This window comes from Ictalurus furcatus, chromosome 20 (assembly GCF_023375685.1).
Source record: "Ictalurus furcatus strain D&B chromosome 20, Billie_1.0, whole genome shotgun sequence".
NCBI lineage: Eukaryota > Metazoa > Chordata > Actinopteri > Siluriformes > Ictaluridae > Ictalurus > Ictalurus furcatus.
Window position 1 is genome coordinate 16,919,453 of NC_071274.1, and position 26,021 is coordinate 16,945,473.

Sequence of the window (26,021 nt, forward strand, 5' to 3'; positions counted from 1 at the left end):
ATTAACTACTAATGTTTTAATACAAACGTATGCAAAAGCTTGGGCACCTCTGGCGTAATCTCATATTTTGTTGATTTTTGTAGTGAAAAGAATGAAACACAACCACTGCAGCAAACTATTTAAATAAATAACATTACTGTATGATGCAAAAGTTAAGGCACCCTACTATGTCAGTACTTAGCAACTCCCTCCTTGAAAAATAGCTTGCAAGTGCAAGTCTTTCTATTTGTGTTTAGGAATTTTCACCCGCTCTTGAAATATTCCCTGTAGAACATTTCTTGTTCTGAGATATTCTTGGGCCATCTTGCATACAACATCTTCTGGAACCCATGCCACAAATGAAGAACTGAGGCTGAGAGTAAAGGAAGGTCCTACCCAGTATAAGTATGGTATTCCTAATAAATTGACCAGTGAGTGAACATTTGCAAAATGAAGAAGAAGAAGAAGAAGAAGAAGAAAAAAGAGAAAACTATAGAAAGTCTGGTTTATCAACGTTATCAAAGGCTCCTGCAAATGTTTCTATTAATAAAATATTCATGAATACTCTTGAATGTTTTTTTAATGCTTTTGAGAATTTTTTTATTATCGATATTTAGACCATCATGTACATGCTAGCCTCACTCACACTAACCAATTAGTCAAGCCAAAACATTCGCCGTTACAATGGACTGATGAACACCTATGAATATCCTCTCTTAATAATATTTGTGGCTATATAACCACCGAACAAAGCGTCTTTGACAGCCATTGTATGGCAAAAAAAAGATAAGGCAGCTTCATTCCCCGCTGAAACCCCAGGTTCTGAATCCTAATGTGACGAGCAGAGTGGGTGCGTCAAGGGAGCGAGCTCCGTTTAGTTACAGCCTTGGCCACGCGCTAATATGAATTGACGAGCTGAGGCAGTGAAGGGGAGGATGCAGGGGGAATAGGGCAGGACGGCCCTTTTCAGAGTGCCACTCATCTATCATTGGGTGTGACAGCATGACAACAGGCCTCGTGAGGGAGTATGAACGCTTCAGAACGAAGGATGAAGAAAGAAGAAGATGGACTATGAATGCTGGCTGTTCAGGCAGGTTTGGCAGAGATCTGAGGAGATCACAGTGACCATGAAAGTGCTGGAGAACAAATTTGTCGAAGTGGCACGGAAAAGGTGTAAACGGAGGCAAAGAAATATGTGTGAATATGAAATGGAGGGTTTTTTTTTTTTGCTTTGTTAGCGAATGCCCCTGTGAAGTGTATACAGGTGGTGTGTGTAACATATCCTATATTTTTATATATTTAACAACTATATTTTAATATGCAGGACTTTTGTAGGATTTATGTCTTGAAAATTCATCTATATCCCAGTGTGTGTGTGTGTGAGTGTGTGCGCACGCTCAATTTCAAAGTCCTTCATCCTCAGCATGTGTGGGCAATGAGGGCAAAGGAAGAAAAGCCATCAAAAGGCTTCAAAGCTTCACTAATGGACCACCTCCACTCAGTCTGAACTGCACATGACGTTCAAATTCAATACACAGACCATAAGGCCAAGACTGATTCGTTTCTGACTAACTAACGTCCTGTCCACACATATATAGACATTTTTAAAAGCACATTTTTTACCACTCTGTTTCTTAAAAAAAATAAAATCCTGTTCGCACGGACAGCGTTTTTCTTTTTAAGCTATCTCTGTCCACACAATTTTTAAAAACGATTTGAAGACACTCATAAACTGTTACCTGTCTGACTGGTCATAAGGTCGATTCATTTTCTTTCCCAGCACGGCTTTGACAACAGTGCTGGCAATACTTTATATTAATGCGGTTATTCTAATATGTTAAGGTTTCCTTGCAGCATTTCACTCACAGGGATTTGAATGGAAGACAATCAATGTAAACAAAGTAACATGGCAAGCTATGTTTTTAAATACATATATATTTTTAATCCATTTTATTAACTTGAAGAAAGAGAAAAAAGAGATGCTGATGAGGGAAAGTTTATAGCTGCTATAACGTAAGTGATCACACCTTCCGCAACATTAATTGTAATTATAAATGTTTAGAATGCATGACGTCATTCTTTTTAATAAACGTATGTCTAATAAATAAATAAATAAAATTGCACAGTTGGCAAATTGGTACGGTATAAGAAGAATAAAACACTAAAACATAAAATCAGAATAAAACACTTCAGGATGTGCTGTTATTGGAAAATAGTCTTCGGTTGGACTTCGGCATCTGACTCATTACACCACGTCTTTGATTATTATCCTTAAACAGCACACCCTGTTTATTAATTTAGTTATTTTACGCGTCAAGTGCCTCAAGAATGGTATGAGAGTGGTATAGAAGGCAAAAATGTAGAAAAAACATCAACATGGGAAAGTTCTCAAACAAAAAGTGGCAAACCAAGGATTCTTACTGCTTACAGTTACACTTGAATACAAAAAGTGTTCACCTGGGTCTTATCTAAAAGCTCCATTTCCACAAAGTGAAATTAAACTTCAAATACATTATCCAATAAGAAACTGCAAAATGCAACCTGTCAACCTGGTCAGGAGCACATTCATAACACGTAAACAAAACTAAAGCTCTGTTCTGGATATTGAGTCCCAGTTCTAGATACTACAGATCAAGCAACTAAATTCACTAAAATTACTTAAAGTACCGAAGATTTTAATACAATTTTTTGAATTTTTAAGCCATCTGACATAATTGTAAAAGAAAAAAAACCCCAAAAAACTTGAAAATTTTGCACATGCTTGTGAAGGTCGGTGACTTCAGAGTAAACTGCCTTACTCTCTCATCAAAATCCCTCTCGCGCTCTGGTTTCCTGTGAGGACGAGAACTGCTGAGTAGAGACAGGAAGGCAGATGCTCAAAAGAACACGCTTAATTGGTTCCATCTCCAAATGTTTTTCTCCAATTAGAGGGCTCGAGTGGGTCTCGCGTATACTGGGGATTTGATAGCTCATTTACCACAGCCATCTCCAAGACACACTCCCCAGACCCCGCCTCAATTAATGACAGACGGAGAACAAAGAGCAGAAAGACAGCTACATTTTTCACGTCAAAAAGGTGTGTCCATCGGGGACTACAAAAAAGGTTCAGATATATATATATATATATATATATATATATATATATATGCACTATAGACTGTACATTACACATTTCATGACAACATGTGAGCAAGTCTGGAATTTATATCTTCAATCTGAAGCAAGATTTTAAAGGCAACCTGTCTTCAACAGCAAGATGAAGAGACTTGGTTCTCCTACATACTAAATATTATCTGACCTGGGTAATAATTTGTTTTGGATGCATCCTCTTTTGAACTCTGGATCTGAATCTGATTGGTCAGAAAGTGTTGATTAATCTTCCATAACAGCAGCTCCAACTGTAGGTCTGGCCACAATCTAAAGGTTGAATTAATGCATTCATCGTAATACATTTACATTTACGTTTAGTCATTTAGCAGACGTTTTTATCTAAAGCTACTTACAAATGAGGAAATACAAGCAAAGCGATATATCAAGCGGAGAACAATACAAGTAGTGCTACTGTACAAGATCTTTAATTGAGTTCTAGAGAAGCAAAATGCACAGAGTAGAGGTGTAAGAGCCAGAGTAAGTTATTTATTTATTTATTTATTGTAAATAATGTGGGGGTTGGCATTTTAGGGGTTAGTTAAATGCTCACGGAAGAGGTGGGGCTTTAGCTGTTTTTTGAAGATCGTGACAGATTCTGCGGTCTGGATTGAGGTCGGAAGTTCATTCCACCACTGAGGGACAGATAGTGTGAAGGTTCTGGATAGCTTGAGCCACGCCGAGTAGGCACTACTAAGCATCGGTCGTTTATCGATCGCAGACTGCGTGAGGGAACGTAAGCCTTCAGGAGAGTGTTGCGGTAGGAGGGTGCTGTTACAGACAAGGTCTTTTAGGTGAGCATCAAGGCCTTGAATATGATACGGGCGGCTACAGGAAGCCAGTGGAGGGAGATGAAAAGGGGTGTGACATGGGTTCTTTTGGGCTGGTTGAAGATGAGGCGTGCTGCTGCATTCTGAATCATCTGAAGGGGTTTGATGGATCTGGCTGGGAGGTTCGAGAGTAGTGCAATGCAGTAGTCCAGTTTTGAGATAACAAGAGCCTGGACTAGTAGTTGTGTAGCCTGTTCGGTGAGATAGGGTTTGATTTTCTTGATGTTATACAGAATGAACCTACAGGATCGTGCAGTTGTTGAGATGTGGTCTGTGAAGGTCAAGCTGTTATCAAAAGTCACCCAAAGGTTCCTGGCTGTCCTGGTTGGCTTGAGTGTGATTATGCCGAGCTGTACAGTGAGGTTGTTGTTGATTGATACATTATTGTTTCGATAGTTACAACTAATTCACAGTGAGCTGTATGGCGATACTGCACATAATCTAAACCTAATAATAAATTCCTCCCATCAAAAAATTCTAATTAACAAAACAAAATTTTAAATGGTTGATATGCTGAAGCTTTCTGTAAGGAGACATTTATTTAATATTTATTGACAGAGTCTCCCATGTCAGCGCTTTGTAATGCTTTGTAAGTCTCCAAGACAGAGGACTTTGTGCTTCTCTCCTTTCTCTGTAACATGACAAGATGCTTTTTGTCTTATTAACATCAAGAGAGAGGGAAAAAGACAGGCTTTTGAAGAGAAGACTAGCTTCTATAAAGAAGTGATAACAGGGACTAGTTTTGTGTATGTCCCACAAGATTAACAGTAACTATAAATGGATAAAAAGTATTTCCTTGAAATTAGGTATGATCTTATTTAATTAATAAAAAAAAAGAAACGCTGAAAAATAATCACCTTTGACCGTTCCATGACCCCACTGGTTTAAAAAAAAAAAATCTTCCTATAACAGCATGCCTTGTTGCATTTTAACTCTTACTTTTTTATCACATACCTGGCAACCAGATACCTGCAGAAATGATTCCCTGGAGAAAAATAGAATAATTAATTGAGAAATTTTTGAGTTTAAACGTTGATGGAGACAAAAACAAATGCATTATAATTCAATATCAACAGTTTTAAAATCCTAAGGGTCTACATCTGTAACGGCCTATCACGGTTCATCAATACAACAGAGATCAAAACAAAACAAAACAAACAAAATAAACCCTGGTCCATTTCCGAAGCCTTCATTTCATAAGAAGGAAGGAACACACCTAAGTAAAGCATAGCTCCTCCAACACTCCTTCTGAACTTCTACCTGTGCACTACTGAGTCTTTAATCACATACATCAGTGTGGTACACATGCTGCACCTCAGAGGACAGGAAGACGCTCCAGAGCATCATCGAAACAGCACAAAGACTCACCGGATCACAGCTTATAACACTGGAATATATGTACAGCACCCGTCCATCCTCCAAGACCTGATCCACCCTTCACCCTCCACCTTTCACCCTCCACCTTTCACCCTTCTGCCATCTGGTAAACGCTACAGGACCCTGTACACCTGTACAACTAGTCAGAAAAAAAAACCCAGATCCTTTCTTTCTTCCAGAGTTGGAACTGATTACTCCCCTGCCACTATAATAACAGTACCTCACACTACTCTGCAATATGCCTCTATAGACACCAGCCATTACACCATTGTGGACATATGTATAATAGACCATTATCTTCCAAGTACAATCAAACCTTTCTAAGCACAATAAATGGGAATAGCTATTCTGTGCAAAACCCTATACTACACTTATATTGTACAATACTGTATACAACACTTACATTTACAGTATGCTTTTATATGATATCTCTCCACAAATACTCTGAATATCCCAGCAACCCACTTCTGCGCATGCACTTTATCATTACACTGTTACCTTGTTATTTCTCACTCACTGTACTTTGTTTCTACTAATATTTGAATATGTTTTCCATCCATCCATCCATCCATCCATCCATCCATTTTCCACACTGCTTATCCTACACAGGTTCATGGGGAGCCTATCCCAGAGAACTCGGCGTACAAGGTGGGGGACACCCTGGACAGGGTGCCAACCCATCGTAGGGCACAATCGCACATATTCACACACTATTTGGAAATGCCAATCAGCCAACAATGCATGAACGGGGGAGGAACCAGAGTACCCAGAGGAAATCCCAGAAGCATGGGGAGAACATGCAAACACTGCACATACAGGGTGGAGGCGGGATTCGAACCACCAACCCTGGAGGTGCGATGAAAACGTGCTAAGCCACCGTTGCCCCCCCCCCCCCCCCCCGAATTCGTATTCATATTTGAATAAGCCTTTATTTAGGTCCTTTATTTGATATCTATTGTCTTACCCTTTACTCTGATGGAATCTACTGCTTGCTACAAACGATAGTTCATTGAACTTGCACAGTGACAAAAAAGATATCTTCTCTTATCTTATCTTTAAGCTAAATAAGCATGTTCGATGTACACATGAGGAATCTTGCATAAAAAACTTGACAAAAGTGTAAATGTTCGATTGAGCTGGATTTAGCTGTGTTTGAGACACAGTAATACCCATAATCCATCATTCTTGGAGAACGAAACATTCAGAAAGTCAGTAAATTTACTTTGACATTGGCACCAGCCAGAATACTCTGTACTCTGAAATGTAACTATAACCGGTGACATACAGTATGCAACCAACTTTGCACAGCACCATCTTTCAACGCTGACAGTTTGAAGTGTGAAAACTTGGTCCCAAGAGAATCTCATATCGACTTTTGACAGCATCACCTATTCTCCTTACCCGGGTTGCGTGAAGCTCCATAAACCACCATAAATCCTGACATTCCACCTTCTGCATTGATTGGATCAATGAAGCCCCAAATCCTCTATTCATTCCAGAGAACAGTCATGCTTGGTAAATGTACATCAGTCTGTGACCACCAACCTATCCCAATTACCTGCAGTGAATTATAGGGGGTGTAGTTAATCTTTCTCCATTCCTCAAGAGAATCCACCATTCCTAATAGTACAACATAGGACTGCCATGAGTCCCAGCACATACACTGCCTTCATGTGCCATGTAAATTCTTTAGGGGGTTCATTACAAATGGCTGCAACTCTCTTTATAGTAGTTTTTTTTTAAACAGCAGTGGTCTTTATGTAGAAGCTCACCCTGTTTGCATCTCTCTTCTCTCACTAATTCACACCTCACCCAAAATATCTGGAGAAGGTGCGATAAGCCCACAGAGATAAGTGTGTGTGAGTGAGAGAGAGAAAAAAAAATGCAGAATGTGATATAAAAGAAAAAGAGGCTTCAGAGCTGATATGGGGGCCCTTATGGGAAAGTTTTGCACTTTATAATCATGTGAGTATGTGAATAATATGTGATCATGTGTGAAAAACACGTGACAGTGCATTTCACCATACACAAGTGACTTCAAGGAAACATGTGACATCATACGGACAATATGTAATCACTGTGTGTAACTGTGTGTACAAATCACATTAAATGAATAAATCATTTATAAAAACACATTAAAAGAATGAACTGTGTAAAAATCACATTAAATGAATGAACTGTGTAAAAATCACATTAAATGAATGAACTGTTTAAAAATCACATTAAAAGAATGAACTGTGTAAAAATCACATTAAATGAATGAATCATGTGTAAAAATCACATTAAATGAATGAATCGTGTAAAAATCACATCAAATGAATGAATTGTTTGTAAAAATCACATTAAATGAATGAATTGTGTGTAAAAATCACATTAAATGAATGAACTGTGTAAAAGTCACATTAAATGAATTAATCACATGTAAAAATCACATTAAATGAATGAATTGCTTGTGAAAATCACATTAAATGAATGAATCCTGTGTAAAAATCACATTAAATGAATGAATTGCTTGTAAAAATCACATTAAATGAATGAATCACATTAAATGAATGAATCACATGTAAAAATCACATTAAATGAATGAATCCTGTGTAAAAATCACATTAAATGAATGAATCATGTGTAAAAATCACATTAAATGAATGAATCCTGTGTAAAAATCACATTAAATGAATGAATTGCTTGTAAAAATCACATTAAATGAATGAATCATGTGTAAAAATCACATTAAATGAATGAATCACGTAAAAAATCACATTAAATGAATGAATTGCTTGTCAAAATCACATTAAATGAATGAATCATGTGTAAAAATCACATTAAATGAATGAATCAAATGTAAAAATCACATTAAAGGAATGAATTGCTTGTTAAAATCACATTAAATGAAAGAATCGTGTGTAAAAATCACATTAAATGAATGAATCTTTGTAAAAATCACATTAAAGTAATAAATTGTGTAATAATCGCATTAAATAAATGAATTTTGTGTAAAAATCACATTAAACGAATGAAATGTGTAAAAACCATGTGAAAATAAATGAAAAAGTAACACAAGAAAATTAATAAATCATGTAAAAATTAACAAGAAAATAAATTAACATAAAAAATGTAATACAAAGAATAAATGTAAAAAGGTTAAAAAAAATAATAAATAAATAAAAATAAAATAAATTACGTGTTGGGGGAGGAAATCGCACGTGAAAATAAATGAATCATGAGATTAAAATGAAAATGAAAATATCGCGTGAGTCTAAAGTCTAATCTGAACATAAATAAATCACATACACATCAGGTGTGAAAACTGATTAAGCATGTGAACAATCACGTGAAAATTAACACATAGAACTAAATACATATGGGGGAAATAAGCCTATCGCAGCTTGTTAACTTCTCTTCCTTTATTTAGTTTTTTGATAGGTGGATCACTTTTGTTGCATTCCTGGGAAGTAATGGTCAGCCCTGTTACCCAAACGACAGACTGAAACGATTAAGTAAATTATTAATTTAAACACAAATTCAGTAAATTATTAGAAAGTCCTTAGCCATTACGGTTGATCCAAGTTAACAACATTTTGTGTATTTCCTCATTCTATGCTAAAAAAAAACCTCAACGCTGTTACTTATTTAAGAGCAACATGCTGCCATCACAAGGCAAAGATGCATGTGCAAATGCATGATTTCTTACATTTAATGTTGCAAACTGATTTTTAAGAGAGAGGGCTAAGAGGCACGCCAATCATAGAATTACTAAAAGAGTGAAAAGATAGGAAACTAGTCCATTATTGCAAGTCTGCATAACAGATATAGTTAAATATACCTAATAATTATATAGTGTTCAGTGTTCAGCTGCACCTCAGCTCAGAACATTTCCTGCACCTACGCAAGTAGGAGTAAAACATCGCATCATGCGGTCATTATTTTCGGTCGTTTTAATAGACAGAGGCTGTTATGGCGAAATAATTAAACTCATTACGTGGCTGTTTTCTGTAATTTTCTATAACCTCTTTCTCTCATCCATCCCGTATCTCCAGTCTAGAGGCAGAAGGGGCAGCCTGGGCACGAGCCGAGTCTATCATTATTTCTAATTACAGGCTCTCTCTGTCTGTGTTACCCTCTTTTAAACTGCAAATATCATTTCATCTGTGGGCTATTAAAACTGACGCGCAGACAGATGTGATGTCTGACGCTGTTCTCGGACGGCCGCTGATGAATCGAATAAAACTGAGACATTACTGAGGGATGGATGGGTGTGCAACCTTGTTTACACACACACACGCAAACAAACACACAAACACACTCATACACAAGCACAGTCCCTCGATGGATGCGTCTCCGGCCCGAGCTCTCCGGAAGCATCAAAGCAGAACAAATGTTGGCTAATTATATCCGAAATAATCTGAATGTACGCTTTGACCGTGAAAAATCCTCTTTCGCGCCACTCAGCAAGACACCGTGTACAAATACACACTCATGTACACGCGCACACACCCACACACACTCATGTACACACAAAGGAGTTCATTCCCCTGACTTCTGATTGAGGAATGAAAGATGTAGTTACACCAAGAAGCTGCTTGATCAGGTTAATATCAGCGCTAACAACGTCAGCCATCTGTCGTGCACGATGCAACCTCGCCCTCCGATCCGGCACGGTCCGCTCTGCAAATCACCGTCATCATGGTAAGCGCCATAAGCCTCGGTTAAGTTCAGATCGGAGTGGACTCCGGTTACATCTCAGCCGTAAGAGTGTGTGCATCCCTGGCTAAAATGAAATCAGATAGCTGTGTCTGAAATAGCCTCTCTCTCTTTCCATAAAGAGCCTGGCTGATGAATAGTTGTCTAGCGCATCAAGATGATGCAAGCGCGTCGAAATCCATACCAGTGTGAGTTTTATTTACTCGTGAACCTGAAACTGAAGTGAATCCGCTCTAAAACGTTGTCAGCGCTCTCCCTCAGGGTGCCTGCACATGTATATGTCTCCTTTTATTCCTGTTCTATTGTTGTTGCTGTTGTTGTTGACGTGTTGTTTTTGCTCCAGTTTATGGCCTATTTTTCACGATCGTAACACGCGAAACATACAAAACAACAAGGCATACAGTTACAGCAGTGTAGCGGAAGGCTATAGGCGAATTCTCAGGGTTCTCAATATACGCTCGCTGAGCACTTTAATACTGTAGGAACACCTGCACACCTGATCATTCATGCATTTTATCCACGTGGCAACAGCACAAGGCATAAAATCATGCAGATACGGGTCAAGAGGCTCAAATTCGTTAATGTTTCACGTGAGAATGTGGAGAAAATCTCAGTCATCTCGGTGACTTTGACCGTAGCATGGTTGTTGGGTTTCAGAAACTGCTGATCAGATTTTCACACACACGTACACGACACTTTCTAGAGTTTACACTCTGTTGGTGCAAAAAACAACCAAAAAAACCCCCCAAACAAGAAGCATCTAGCAAGCAACAGTTGTACAGGAACAAAACGCCTTGTTGATGAGAGCGGTCAGACGAGAACGGTCAAACTGGTTCAAGCTGACAAGAAATGCTACGGTAACTCAAATAACAACTCTCGACAAACGTGATGAGCAGAAAAGCATGTCAGAACGCACAACACGTCAGTGGGCACGGGGTCACTTTGGGAAAAGACTAGTTTAATGTCACGTACATTCGTTTTCTTTCTCTAGAACATGTTCTGGTGTTCATGTTGGCTAACTCCTCATCTCCATGCCAATGCATTTAGCGAGTCTGATTTGTTTATTCTTATTTGTTACAGATAACATAATTCAATCTGCTGTATTTAGTCAGGAGTTGGGTGAAGTAGGGGATTAATATTGTAGAGGTAGTGATAAATAATGTACAATTTCAAAACTGGACATGTGTAGCTAAAGCCTGGTTGGAATGAAAACCTGCACCCACACCGGCCCTTTGCGTATAACATAGATAGACACCCCTGATATAGAGCAATACAGCTGTATCATACCACTACATCATGCTTGTGGCTGTACAAAAATATGTGTTGTGTATTAACGGACTCTATATAACAAGTCAACTTGTTTTCATTCATTCATTCATTCATTCATTCATCCATCTTCAGAAAGCATTTTATTCTGGTCAAAGTAGCCATGGATCCGGAGTCTACCCTAGGAACAGTGGCCGTGAGGTAGGGATACACCCTGAATGGGACGCAAGTTCATCATAGTGCACCATACACACATTTTCACACCCACCAGTATATATTTGGTAGGTGAACGAAAAATCTGAGCATCAAGAATATCCACGCAAACAGTAACCTGAGGTCAGGATTGAACCGGGAACCCTGGCGCTGTAAGGCGGCAATGCTTTCTTTCAACTTTCTTCAAAGATTGTCTGAATTATAATGTTTGTGGCACTGAGCAGTGCTAGCACGTCCTCAAACTTCGGTTGTTTAGTCGTGTCTCTTTCATTCCTTTCTGCCTCACTTTGCATGTCACTTTCGATAAAAGCATCAGAATGAAATGTAAATGTAATGTGAAGCCGACGTGAATGTCTTTGTCACACCCCAAAAGCAGTCACGCTGGCACCAATCAATTCACTAGCGACATTTACATTTGATAAATATCCTGCGTTCCAGTCCACATTCAGCCGATGCAAATCACATCCGAGGAGGCTGACGTTTGATTGGCAGCACTATGGTAGAGGCGGGGCCGCAGTCACCACTCGCGAACCTTTTACTGAGCGTTTCTATGACAACAATGCATTAGGCCCTCGATCACCCTATCATATTTAATTTGTGCCTCGTTACCATGATGCTAAACATTTTTTTTTTTCCCTGCCGTGCTCGTCCATGTCAATTTTTAAATGAAAGAGGTAAAGAACAAAAGGAAGAATTCTGAAAGAAGTGGTGATGAGAGAGAGAGAGAGAGAGAGAGAGAGAGAGAGAGGAGATAGAGCAAGCGAGGGATGCTAATGAAGGTTTCTAACGCTCTTTCTGGCCTGATGGGCTTGATCCCTAATGGGAAGCAAATTGAAATCAGAGGTCTCATTGGACTTGGAGTAAACCTCCCACACCACACACAGAGATGCAAATACTCTGCTATTTCCAGCACATACAAACATCCTTCTCCAATCAGAGGCATATTAAAGACAAGCCACAGTCTTTAATTTCAGTAATTGAAATTAAAATCAATTGAGGGATTTTTTTTTGTCATATACCGACCATTTACTGTGAATGAGTATTCTATAATTAAAGACGCATATGAGTCTCTCAAAGACTGATATTTACTTTCCATTTGTGTAGGCTTAAACTGACAAGACGGTTTACAGCTCTACTATGAGCCTATACATATCTGACCAATTGAAAGCACAGTTCAGCCATTACTTCTGCGCACTTTATATGACGGTACAAGTGCTACTATATACAGTAATTCCCCTGAGACACGCCATATGCCCACGATAATCAAGTAAGCAGGGGCGTTCTCTACTTTCGCTTCATATTTATAAGAACTTGACGATGTGATAAAAATACATTTTGATTTCATGCTTCAGCACTAATGAAGGACACCGTACCATCTGCCCCGTTAACTGAAAGCACTGAGTGAAGAAATGCAGCGGATTACGGCTGTGCAAGTAATTGTACTTTACTCGCGATCGTGGTTTTTGGTTTCATCAGTTTACTATAGTTATACCACAGTGCTGTTGAACTCTCGAATCAGAAGGTGTGGATTCATTTTATATAACAGCACGGCTCTCACGATAGTTAAATCTGTAACATAAATGATATGTTTATATTAATGCACGTCTTCTAATACGTTATTGTTTCTATAGTAACAGCTCATTCATAGGGACTTGTATGAGAGACGATCATTGCTATATATATATATATATATATATATATATATATATATATATATATATATATATATATATGCATAAAAAAAGTCATTGATATTGTCAAGTTTTGTGTAAGGACATGTTTATTTTACATCAATGGAAGACATCTCCAGTGTCAGCTCTTTGTAATGTCTGTACGTTTTCCAAAAGATAAGGTTGTGCTTTCTGGTTTCTCAGTAATATGATGAGCTGTGGTTGTTTTTTTTTTTTGGTCTTATTAACTTCAAGACAGAGAGACTGTTTATAGCTGCTATTATGTAAGCGATAACAGAAACTTGTCTCGCAGATGTCTAACAACAAAAAGTGTGACTTGTCCTTCATTAATATATATATTTTTATTTTATTCTTTGGAAAAGCGCTATACAGGGTGTCCCAAAAGGCTCCATACATAGAGGAAATGAACACTTTTTAGCAAAAGGTCTTCCAAAATTTTTCCTACTTAGTTAGAATTCTACATATTTTTTTCAGGTAGTCTTTAAGAACGCCTTTGACAAAAGAAGAACGTATTGAAATCAGTCTCACGGCTGGATCGGGAAGCTGACGCAAGGTTGCGATGGACTTGAACAGGAAACACGGCGCGCACATCACACACACGCACACACGACACTGCTGCCAAACTTATTAACAATTTCAAAAAGACTGGAAGTGTTGCGGACCGACCGAGAAGCGGACGTCCACGAACATCCACCGACGAAGTCCCATATAGTCCCCTATGTGTGGAGATTTTTTTGACACCCTGTAATAAAAGATGAATAAAACAATCCGAGCCAGGCTGTTCAGGGTGTTTAAGCAGGACCCATCGTGTGTTCATCCTTACATAATTATTTATGAACTCTTCCACTGAATATCTTTACTAATGATCGAGAATCAGCTAGTGATATCAGCTTAATACGCAATAAATAATACACAACAGGACATGCTGTTATAGTAAACAAAAATGTAAAAAATTGATGACTAGGCGGTGTGACGCGAAGCAGCAGGTTGTTATTATACCACCACAAAGTCGATTATTTTCCTACAACAACACATCCCCAAAATCTTTTATTCCTCTTAAACTAGAGCAATTTGCAAAGATTGCATTTTTAAAATGAAATAACAACATGCCATATTAGATTATAGTTGAGTTGAATGTTACAGACCGTCAACAAGACGGAGGAAAACTTACTGAAGGCTACAAAATGCTGACACCGGAGACTCCTTTTAATATACGTTAAATAAACACTATACTATATACATGACTTTAAGTTTTTCCTCGATCAAAAACAATGCATTGCAATACAGTCGTTACTATAGACGGGATAATATATTAGAACGAGCGCATTAATACAAACCTGTGATTGGTCTTGCAGCGAGAACTACTGTCAGAGCTGCTGTTATAGAATATGAATCAACACCTTCTGACCAATCAGAATCGAGAATTCTACAGTGCTGCGGTATAACTGTTCCCGCTAATGATCTTATCTCATTCTGTTTTGGTGCATACTCTGGTGCCATATTTATTAATGAATGCCATTTATTTATTTACAAATAAAGATATAGAATGTAACTAAGGCATAATTCTGTTTCAGTGATTTATCTATCCATGTGGAGGAATTCAGGATTACAGTCCGGTTTTTATGAATTATTGTCTTTATAAAAACAAATCAAAATGGCTGGATAAAATGACACACAAATGGATCAAATGATTAGATAAACGACTTCACTTTCGTTCTTTCTTCTTTTTTTTTTTACAAGGAGAACAGAAATTATTGACACCGGCGAACTCTAATTCCCAGAATACACCGCGGCCTACAAATATGGCTGCCCCAGACTACGCACCCCAGAATCCACCGCCGCCAACCCGCTCCCAATTACAGTCCCCACACTCACACTTTAAAAGAGACGTTCATTCATTCTGAGTTTGTGAAGTAAATGTTCAGTTTGTCCTCGTGCATCTGACTTTACAGAGCCTTCTTTTCCATGTTTTACGATCCTGTTTGTTCATCGCCTGACCCGCGCCTGTTTATTGATACTGACTCTGCCTGATGTTTTGGATTTATTTGCATTGCTCTCGTTAATGAAAACCTGATCTACAACTGCATCTATCTCAGCCCCAGTTACAGCCCTAATATTTATCACTTTAAAAAAAAAAAATTCGAATAAAAAAACGCATGGTCATGTAAAAATCCTTCACTGTGAGGGAAAAACAAAGAGCTCTCAACAGACACAGTATAGATTGCTGTTCAGTAGTTAAGAGATGTCAAATTCATGATTTGAGTACTGAGTGAAATAATTGATTCATTTGAACCACTCATGCAGCACTAAAAAGGATATAAAGTCTGTGGAAAGACACAAAAGATGAAAGATGAAGCAGAAACAGCGAGGACGAGAGACGGGATGTTGGAGTTAATTGTAAAGTTAAACTCTAGCCTCATTTACATTTGCTGAGATACTAAGATAATTAAGGCTTCGGTACGTGCACAGTCTGAATATGTACTTTCTTTTTCTCGTTCTCTTTTCTCTTTCCGTGGACGTGCTCTTGAGCTCAGGGAGCAAGGTCTCTCTTTTTGTTCCTCCCAATGAGAGCCTTCTGTAGCTCGTCTCTCCTTTATTTAAGCAGCTCGAGCCATCGGGGACCAGAGAACGTCGTGTTTAATGCGCACATCTAATCTTAGATTTACAATATTCCTCACAAAAACCTTCACGCTGCACATAGAATGTGTAAATTGAACAGCAGCGTCTGTTTTCATACAGCCATGGCTCACTCAGGGAGTACTGTGGGACTGTTTTAGGGGGGTTTCTAAAGGTTTTTTTTTTTTTTTTTAGATCACAGTATATAGAAATCACTCACATACTGAATTGTTATTTATTGAAGATTCAGTATTTTCTAAACCCGTACCAAGTGCTCATAGTGGGTTTTTTTTCAGGTTCAGGTATGAGTAATGCTGCATGGATGCGTACGGTTTCAGAGCAGTGACCTATATTTACAATGAGCCGCGAGGCATAATCGGAGTGAATAATTCCGAGAACGTTTCACAGATGCCAAATACAGCACGGCTGAATGCTGGATATTTCAGTCATGCTTCAGGCCTCGTTCCAAACCAAGCTTTAGTCTCCTGGGGCGAGCGGTGGATTGATCAAAGACGTCAACAAAAATAACTTAATATGGACGGTGACTGGAAACGCTTAGTACATTGGAAATGAAGCAGGGGGAAAAATTGGCGTAATTTTTTATTTATTAATTAATTTTTTTTTAGCTGATATTATGGGGATCGCTGGCTGATTAAAGACAAATGTTTCCATTTGAGATGCGATTATGGAAAAATTTAAAAGGGGAAAAAAAGAGGAACGGGAAGATAGAGAGAGACACATGCACACGTGTAATTATTAATGCTATATTAATGCTGTATTAATGCTATACCAACATTTAAATCATTGCGCTAACCTTAAACTTGGTAACCATAATGTTTTTTTAAATCAAAATAAAATAAAATTAAAAACATTAAATAAATAGAGGATAGATAGATAGATAGATAGATAGATAGATAGATAGATAGATAGGCAGATAACTAGACAGAGACAGACAGACAGATAGATAGATAGATAAATAGATAGATAGATAGATAGATAGATAGATAGACAGAGACAGACAGACAGATAGATAGATAGATAGATAGATAGATAGACAGGTAGATAGATAGACAGACAGACAGATAGACAGACAGACAGGTAGATAGATAGATAGATAGATAGATAGATAGATAGATAGATAGATAGACAGACAGGCAGATAGCTAGACAGAGACAGACAGACAGATAGATAGATAGATAGATAGACAGACAGACAGGTAGATAGATAGATAGATAGATAGATAGATAGATAGATAGATTCTGCAGTTAAGGAAAGAAAATCCTTTCAAGACACACACCCACCCACCCACCCACCCACACACATACATACACACAGAGAGAGAGAGAGAGAGAGAGAGAGAGAGAGAGAGAGAGAGAGAGAGAGACAGACAGACAGAGAAAGATCCTTTCCAAGAGATGGTTTAGTTCAAGCCTGAATTGTTTAATCAAGCCAGATTACATTTGGCTTACTATAGCCGCTCTCAGAAGGGGAGTCACAAAGTGATCACCCAGCATGCAACACCGTATGTTTGTGTGTGTGTGTGTGTGTGAGAGAGAGAGAGAGAGAGAGAGAGAGAGAAAGAGAAAAAGAGAGAGAGAAAGAGAGAGAGAGAGAGAGAGAGAGAGAGAGAGAGAGAAGGACACATCCCCAAATCTAGCTCAGCCCACTCGCCTGGCCTCGTTTGAAGTCTGTTCTTCTGTGTGCCGTGTGTATGTGTTGTTTTACATCAGGCTGAAATGGCATTGTCATGCTGGATTTGGAAGCTAAGAGAGGAAGATCGTATAGGTTACATAAGTGTCTAGACTTCAACGACAGTTCAAAGGATTCATTCCAGGAAAAGTTAATTAGCCCAGGAGTCGTTCTGGTGTACTTAGTGAATCTATCCCTCTCTTTTATCTCGTTTCGCATTGCAGATCCTGAGCTCGTCTTCATTAAATACTCGGCTCTCGGTTCCTTTATGCTGAGAGTTTTTCACTGGCGTTTACTGTAGGCTATAAACACACTCCCCTTAGCAGAAGTCACAACTTCAATGCAATATTTTTATCTTTTATCTCAGGTTCACATGTGATATTAATCTATAGAGTATACCAAATGTGTACCAACCAAAGTCCTAATATCTATACTGATGTAACGTGAAGAAATGATTCAAGATGTGCAACAATGCACGAATCAATATGATTGAAAGAACATAAAGATAAAGGTTAGGGTTAGGGCTGAATTTAATTTTGACATGTTCATGAATGTGTTCACTAAAATGAACAAATCTGATGCTACATAGGATTGCATAATAGATTTTTTTAAACATCAATGAACTGTGTAGGTGAGCCATTGAGTCAGTGAATCATTTCAGTCCTGATAGCAAGATTCATTGATTCCAACACTTTTTCTGCTGAACAAGAGATGTGAGATTTTCGAGCCTTGACTGAAATGTAGGATTACATGATATGATATTTTTACATGATATATTATGTAGGATTACATGATACTTTTATGTCACTGTTTTATAAACACCTAAACTCTGCAAGTGAATCAATTCAGTCATGATTGACAAAATTCCCATCTGTTGTTCAGCAGAAATGTGTTTCAGTTTACTTATACAATTCATGAATGTTTTTTTAAAAAAAAAAACAAACAAAAAAAAACCCCACACAGATACAAATATAATGAAATCCTACATAAAATCTATATTTGATAATAATTATTTCAGTGAATCATCTCTGTTATGATTCACTGCCTTAACTGCTCTCATCTGTTGTTCAGCGGACATTTGTTTGAATCAGTAAATCTTTATGTCAGGACTGAGATTTGCTCCTCGTTCGTTCTGCAGATCATTGTTTGAATTGATGAATTCTTCGATTAGAGCTAAGATTCACTCCTCTCATTTATCGGGTCAGTGTTTGAGTCAGTGAAGCTTTCAATCATGAGTGAGATTTCATCATCTCTCTTTCAGCCGATCAGTGTTTGTATCAGTGAATCTTTTGATTACGACCGAATTTTGCTACTCTGGCAATCTTTCTGTCATGAGCAAAATTGGCTCCTCTTTCTTTCAGCAAATCAGTGTATGACTGAATGAATCTTTTGATTACTTTTGATTCACTTTTGCATTGAGCAGGCCGGCGCCTGTGTCAGTGAATCTTTTGGTCATAACCGAGATTCACTCCTCTCTAGTTAAGCAGATCAGCTGAGTCAGTGAATCAATGAGTCCTGTTTAGTTTCATTCGGTCTGTGCTGGAGATTTTGAACATTTTAGTTCATTTAACATTTAAGAGTACGTTGGTCCGGGTCTCAAAAAGAATTCTTTATCTATATCAAGGATACTTTTAACAGTGCATGTTCCAAACCTCTTATATACTCTTATGAGAGAAAAAAATAGAAAGGTTTCTAGCATGCTTAAGGGCTTGGGGTTTTTGTCAGTGTTTTCATATTAAAGAAAGTTACAAGTAAAACCCCTTTAACTATTCAAAGAACCCTTGAGGCACATGTATTTCTTTCTTTTTCTTTTTCTTTCGCATTTGTCCCTATTTTCTTCCCAATTTAATCACCAATTCCAACCAATTCCCATCCAGCTCTCCACAGCTCCCAACCAGAGAGCGTGAGGGCTATCATGTACTTCCTCTGAGACACATTATAGCCAACCAACCGTATCTTTTCAAACTGCTCATGCTGCATCATAGGGCAGTGTAACACACTATAAGATAGTGCTATCTGCCCTCTTCCACATACATAAGCCCATAGACCCCCATGATTGGATATTGTTGCTGTGATTGACAGGAGAGAGAGAGAGAGAAATAGAGAGAGAAAGAAAGAGAGAGAGAGAGAGAGAGAGAGAGAGAGAGTATGCCATTCCCCCCATGAGCAAATTTGCTTTCTTGTCTCCAGGCAACATATGGCTGTGGAATCGTCTGTATTTCTTTCTAAATGAAAAGTTTTCTGGGTTTTTTAAAAAATACTTTTACTTTATATTCATATTCCTACTTAATTCCCTACATCTAATACAAACAGCTTGAGAATATTTTTTTAAAAATAGACCATATTTCTGTGTACTCGTCAAAACAACATATTATATTTATTGTTCCGGCAGCAGCAAATGCTTAGCTCAATCATCCAGCATCATGGATGAACAAATTCGTTTTTACTTTGATCAGGGACTCAATCAAGCTGAAACAGCTCTATGTCTTTCACTGATCGACAACTCCCACATTAGTGTCCGACACTTGAGAAGGAGGCTGTCGGGTCTACAACTTTATCGTCAAAGACACGCATAGATAAAGTCCATCTCTACAACGAACAGTTATTAAACAACATCAGTCCCATTCACAAGGCACGATTTTCTCGTAATGAAATTACGGCGTGAGAAAACAACTATTTTCTTATGTCGAGCTCACGATAAAACAACATCCGTTCTGTCAAGATCACGAGAAAATTTTCACAAGAAAACAAGAAAGAAAAGAAATAATAATGCATGGCCTTTTGCATTTACAATGTTGATTTAAATACCTTAAAAATAATTTTGACATTTTTGCATGCATTTTATCATGAAATACAATATACCGTATCGTATTGTATTTGAGGTGAAAACCTAAAACATATTACATATACATATAAGTATATTACATATACTTACTAATATGTAAATGTAAAGATATATTCAGGATTGTTTTTCAATCCCACTTCTATACGTTTTTGATTATGTTCAATTTGACAAACCCCAATTTGCTTAATTTGTGTTGTGAAGTTCAGTGAAACTACCTGTAGTTAAGATAGTAAGGAATACAAGGCTTCAATCATAAAGATAAAAAAAGTCAGTGATGATAATGCAGAAGGGTGGAAGTGGGAGAAGCTGTGGTCTTTGTGTGTGTGTGTATGTGTGTGTGTGTGTATGTGTGTGTGTTTGTGTGTGTGTGTGACCCAGATCTAGCACAGCACACATGTCTGGACTACTGTGATTTGCTGTGCATGTGTTTTATTTGTGTTCTCGGGACCCTGTGGCGAGTTTCCTATTGTACACTGTAAACACTTTCCATTCAGCAGAAAACGGTTCGCCTGTACGATTTTAGCCTATTCATGTGCCAGCTATCACTGTTTATGTTCGAGTAACAGTTCAGGTGCCTAACGCAAGGCACCATGGTCAGCATCCTGTCCAAAATCCAGCCCTTCACATGTCTGAGGTATCCACGGCAACCCCCTTCCCAAACACCACAAACTCGCACACATTCCTTCTTTGCAGTTTAAATGGCTCTGGTGCTGACCAAGGTACCAAGCATTATACCAAGTTTGTGTGCTATTATTGTCTGAGCTAAACTTCAGCATTAAAGGACTCGAAGCTATCTGGGGTCCTGAAGAGCAACACAGCCGCTCCGAGAGCCGGCGAGCCGCATGAGTGGGTTCTATGGTTCACTGCACTCTGAATAGCTCTAGATCGGGTTTAAACAAGGTCTTCCTTGAGAAAACCAGACTACGTGCTTTCTCTCAGCTGGAATACATCCCACGCTTCTTTAATGCTCAGCACAGTTCTCTTGTAATAAAGAAGAAGAAGAAAAAAAACGTTTATAATCAGCAAGACGTGATGAGCTGAGGACAATCGCCTACATTTCGTTTTGATGTAGAGACGACTGTAACCGAAAAATATACTGTGAGGAATCATAAATACGGTGATGTTACTGTGAAACTACTTTCCATATATAAGAACTACAAGAATCTGTCAATCTAGGCTTGACTAAAACGGTTCTGCAATGGTTATTTATACGGTTCAGGGTTCTAAAGAGGTTCAACTTAAGAGTTGCCTCTGACACAAAAAATCCTTTCAAGGCTTAGATTTAACCCGAAAAAGGAACAGTCAGTCCAAATCAATACAAAGTTCTTCTGATTGATCATCTTTATCCCATGACGAAACACTGCTACCTTGATGGGAGTGCGCTCTTCCAGGATGACTGATCACGAGGGCTCATCGAATGGTCTGGTGAGGATGAAATTGTTGTAAATCATATGCTATGGCCTCCACAGGCACCAGATCTTATCCCGAATGAACACCTATGGGAGATTTTGGAGCAACGTGTTAGATCCACCAATACCAACGAAGGGGATATCTTTTGGAAAGAATGCTGATGATGACTCCAGTACAGTTCCAGAGACTTGCAGAATCTATAGCAAGGTGCACTGAAGATGGTGGCTGGGGGCGGGAGATTCTTAGAAATATGCCATGGAGATGAATTACTTTAGAGCTATTTATCTATTTATTTCTTCTTCTTCTTCTTCTTCTTATTATTATTTAAAACACATTTCATCTGATATTCCATGTGGCAATTTTGCATTTTAGAACATTACTTTTTAGATGTATTTTATATGAAATGTAAATGTAAATGTATGTCATTTTTTTGGTCATAAAATGTTTGCCAAACTGTTCTCTGTTTCTAGGTTTTGCCCTTTTAAAATGCTCAGGTTCATGTTTTTGTATCAATCTTCATTTTTGTATCCATCTTCATGCATAAATTAGCACATCGCTATCAATGTTAGGATATAGGGCATACGGCGTCAAACTAATCTTTGTCATTTCATATGCTTACATATCTGTGCATATTACATAAACAGTAATAACTATATATATATATATATGAAGTGAATAACATTGATTATCGTTACAGTAGCAGCTGTCAAGGGGTGGGATATATTAGGCATTATGTGAACAGTCAGTTCTCAAAGGTGATGTGTTGGATGCAGGAAAAATGGGCAAGTGTAAGGATCTGAACGACTTTGACAAGTTGCAATGGCTAGATGACTGGGTCAGGAGGATAATGAGTCCTGCCACACTGCAAAAATTGTTCAGGAATGGTTTGAGGGACATGAAAAAGAGTTCAAGGTGTTGAGTTGGCCTCCAAATTCCCCAGATCCTAATCCAATCGAGCGTCATGGAGATGTGCTGGACAAACAAGTCCGATCCATGGAGGACCTCGCAATTTACAGGACTTAAAGGATCTGCTGCTAACATCATGGTACCACCTTCAGAGGTCTCGTGGAGTCCATGCCTCGATGGGTCAGAGCTGTTTTGGCAGCACAAGGGGGACCTACACAATATTAGGCAGGTAGTTTTAATATTATGGCTGATTAGTGTAAATACAAAACGGTTTCCAAAGAATTTAGAGATGAATTTGTACTTCATTCTGACTTTTTTTTCATTCATAAATGTCATATTTGACCTGTAGGCTGTTATTATGAATGATAATTGTGCAAATCAGAACTTTTTTTTAAATGAAGCATGTTTGTTTGTTTGTTTGTTTTTTACGGGGAAATATGTGTGTATGGAATGATACTGTACAGTATTAATGCATATTCATGAATTTCTGTAAAACACTAGGCACCCGGTGCCTGCTTTCCTACAGTACGTTCTAAATAAAAACTTGAAGTGGGCCATATGTTAAATATATAATGTGACTTGAATTATTCATTGAGGAAAAGACAGAAAGATTAAACAAGTCTTAGAAAAAAAAAAGGGAGGGGGGAGTTTAATCTCTATTCAACAATATCATTGATGTGATTCATCATGATTATGATGTGACACTGTATATTTTCATGATTTCTTTAAAGGAATTTCTTGGGAAACAAATTCATACACATGCATTAAGCTTACTGTTGATAGAGTGTATAGAGCGAGTGCACGAGAACTGGAAATGGAAAGACAGCTGCAAACAGATGAAAGCTTATGAATAGGTGTAAACAATTTACAAAGCTGACAGTCTAAACAAACATGTTCCATCTTCTTTAGAGCCGGGCTCATATTTCAGAACTTCACTGTTGTTTTTTTGCCTTTCATATTCCTCCCTGACTCAACACTCTGAAGATCCGGCTTTCTTCAGGGAATAGTGCTAAATAGCTGTCCTACAAACTCCAGCATGCGAGAGTGTCCGCGAGGAACCCTGGAGTCTTTTAGGTTTGTACCTTCATCAAACACACTCGTCGTCTCAGAGCAAGGACTCGAGGGCTGGGAATACGCTCAACAGCTCCTCTTGCTTTCTATGTGTTGTTTTTTTTTTTCTTTCCTTTTTGTAGGATGTTGTTGATGGTGTGTTTTATTCAACACAGTTAGAATTGCATGTCTCTGTGTGTGGGGGCGTATATGCATCCAATTGCTATTCCTTCTAAACACTTTCATATCCACAAGCATTGCTCACCAGGCTTATGGGAACAACAAAAAAAAAGTTTTATCAAGTAGGGTTTCATGTGATGTACTCACATTACATCAGCTTTACGCCATATAACAAGAGAATCGAGCGGCTATAATAACATGGTGTGATTGACATAAACCAACACCACGACTAACTCTATCTGGACAATACGTCATGACTGACATGCTGTGATTATCCTAACTTCTCAAATGTTGCGATTATCCTAACTATTAACTTCGAACGATCCATATTGTACAAGACAAAAATCCTGTCAGCCTTTAACCTTGACACAACAAGTGTTCAGTAGAATCCAGGAGCTGTATCCTCGCACTCCATACAGCACCTCTTCCTATTTCATAGTAGCTACTGAATAATTAACAGTCGCTTCTGCACATCATGCAATAAAATGAATAACTGAATAATAAACCAGTTAATTGAGGAGTTATATGAGGGATTATATTGCAAGGCATGCCATCATAAAATAACACAACAGGTATAGATAAAAAATGTGAACATACATACTGTATATGCGAGCAATTTTCAATAAAATACAAAAACAAAAGTAATCAAGTTCCAGAATTGCATATCATACATAAGAACGTATTATTATTATTATTATTATTTACTTGCAAAAAAATTACTTTAATACAAATGCTAACATGATTAACCTCCACAAGCTCTAGCACCATCACATCACAATGTGCTGTTATTGGAAAATAATCAACAGGTGAGTGTAATGTGAAGTGGTCATAGAGACAGTTCTTTCTAGCAAAGCAACAACATAATTCTCACAACACTTATTTCCACTCTCCGTACGTTATGCATGATTTTTTTTTTTCCATCTACACCTTGACCTTCATGGTGGTACAGCATCTAGTCTTTACACGTTTCATTTACTTTCTGCTACTCCATCTCCGGCGAGTGGTATTTCGCTGTAAAGTAGTGGTTAGTGAGGTGGAACACTGAGTCGGTAAGTTTTGTTAACCTCTCTCTCTATCTGCACTTTAACAGTGTAGCTACTGCATTACCCCCGAAAGCCTTTCACACTTTACCGTGCACCCCTAAAGGGCATTCACTCCCTAAAGCGGTGACTGAATCTTCTGAGCTGTAAATTTATCTACTCTATTCGCACACGAAGATAAAACAGACCTTTAGTGGGGATTGAAATCTGCTCCGCTGAAAAATCTACATTGACTTCCATAAATATGAATCTTGTACTTAAGAAATCATGTTAGAGATGCACAAATCCCATTTTCTTTTTAGATACAAAGCTGATACCTGATACTGATTTGATATTGGCATCCTGCCTCATTCTGTACTTCTGTTTAGAGCTTCTGCTGTGGATGGTCAGTTATTTTATTCAGTAAATAACTGAATTTACACAAATGAATCAGTTTACATATGCTTGATTGTTAATTTATAATATTATAATATTTTGAACAGGATGATCGGTGTAAGTTGTAATTGTTTTGTTTTCTGGGAAACATGTACATCTTATGTGGCTTCTGAAGGGCAGTACTACATGAAAAAAATAAGATCTTTAAACCAAATAATAACAATTTGCAAGCATCATCCTGTTCAAAAGTTTACATCCCCTGACTCCTAATGTATCGTTTCGCCTTCTTGAGTATCAGTGAATGTTTGCACCTTTTGTAATAGTTGTGTACGAGTCCCTCAGTTGTCCTCAGTATGAAAAGATGGATCTCAATATCATATAGCCGCTGTTGGAAAGGGGTCAAATATGCAGAAGATGCTGGAAAAGTAAAGAATGTGCAGGACCTGGAGGATTTTTTTGAAGAACAGTGGGCAGTTTAACTGCTCAGGACAAATAAGGGACTCATGAACAACGATCACAAAACATAAAACATTCGTGGATCAACCAGGTAACGACACACGGTATTAAGAATCAAGGGTATGTAAACTTTTGAACTGGTTGATTTGTGTTAATTCAGTTACTATTGTGTCTTGTGGACTATATGTAAACATCTGTTATGTGAAATAGTGAATTCAGGGCAGTACTAAGTAAAAACAAAATCCTTTTT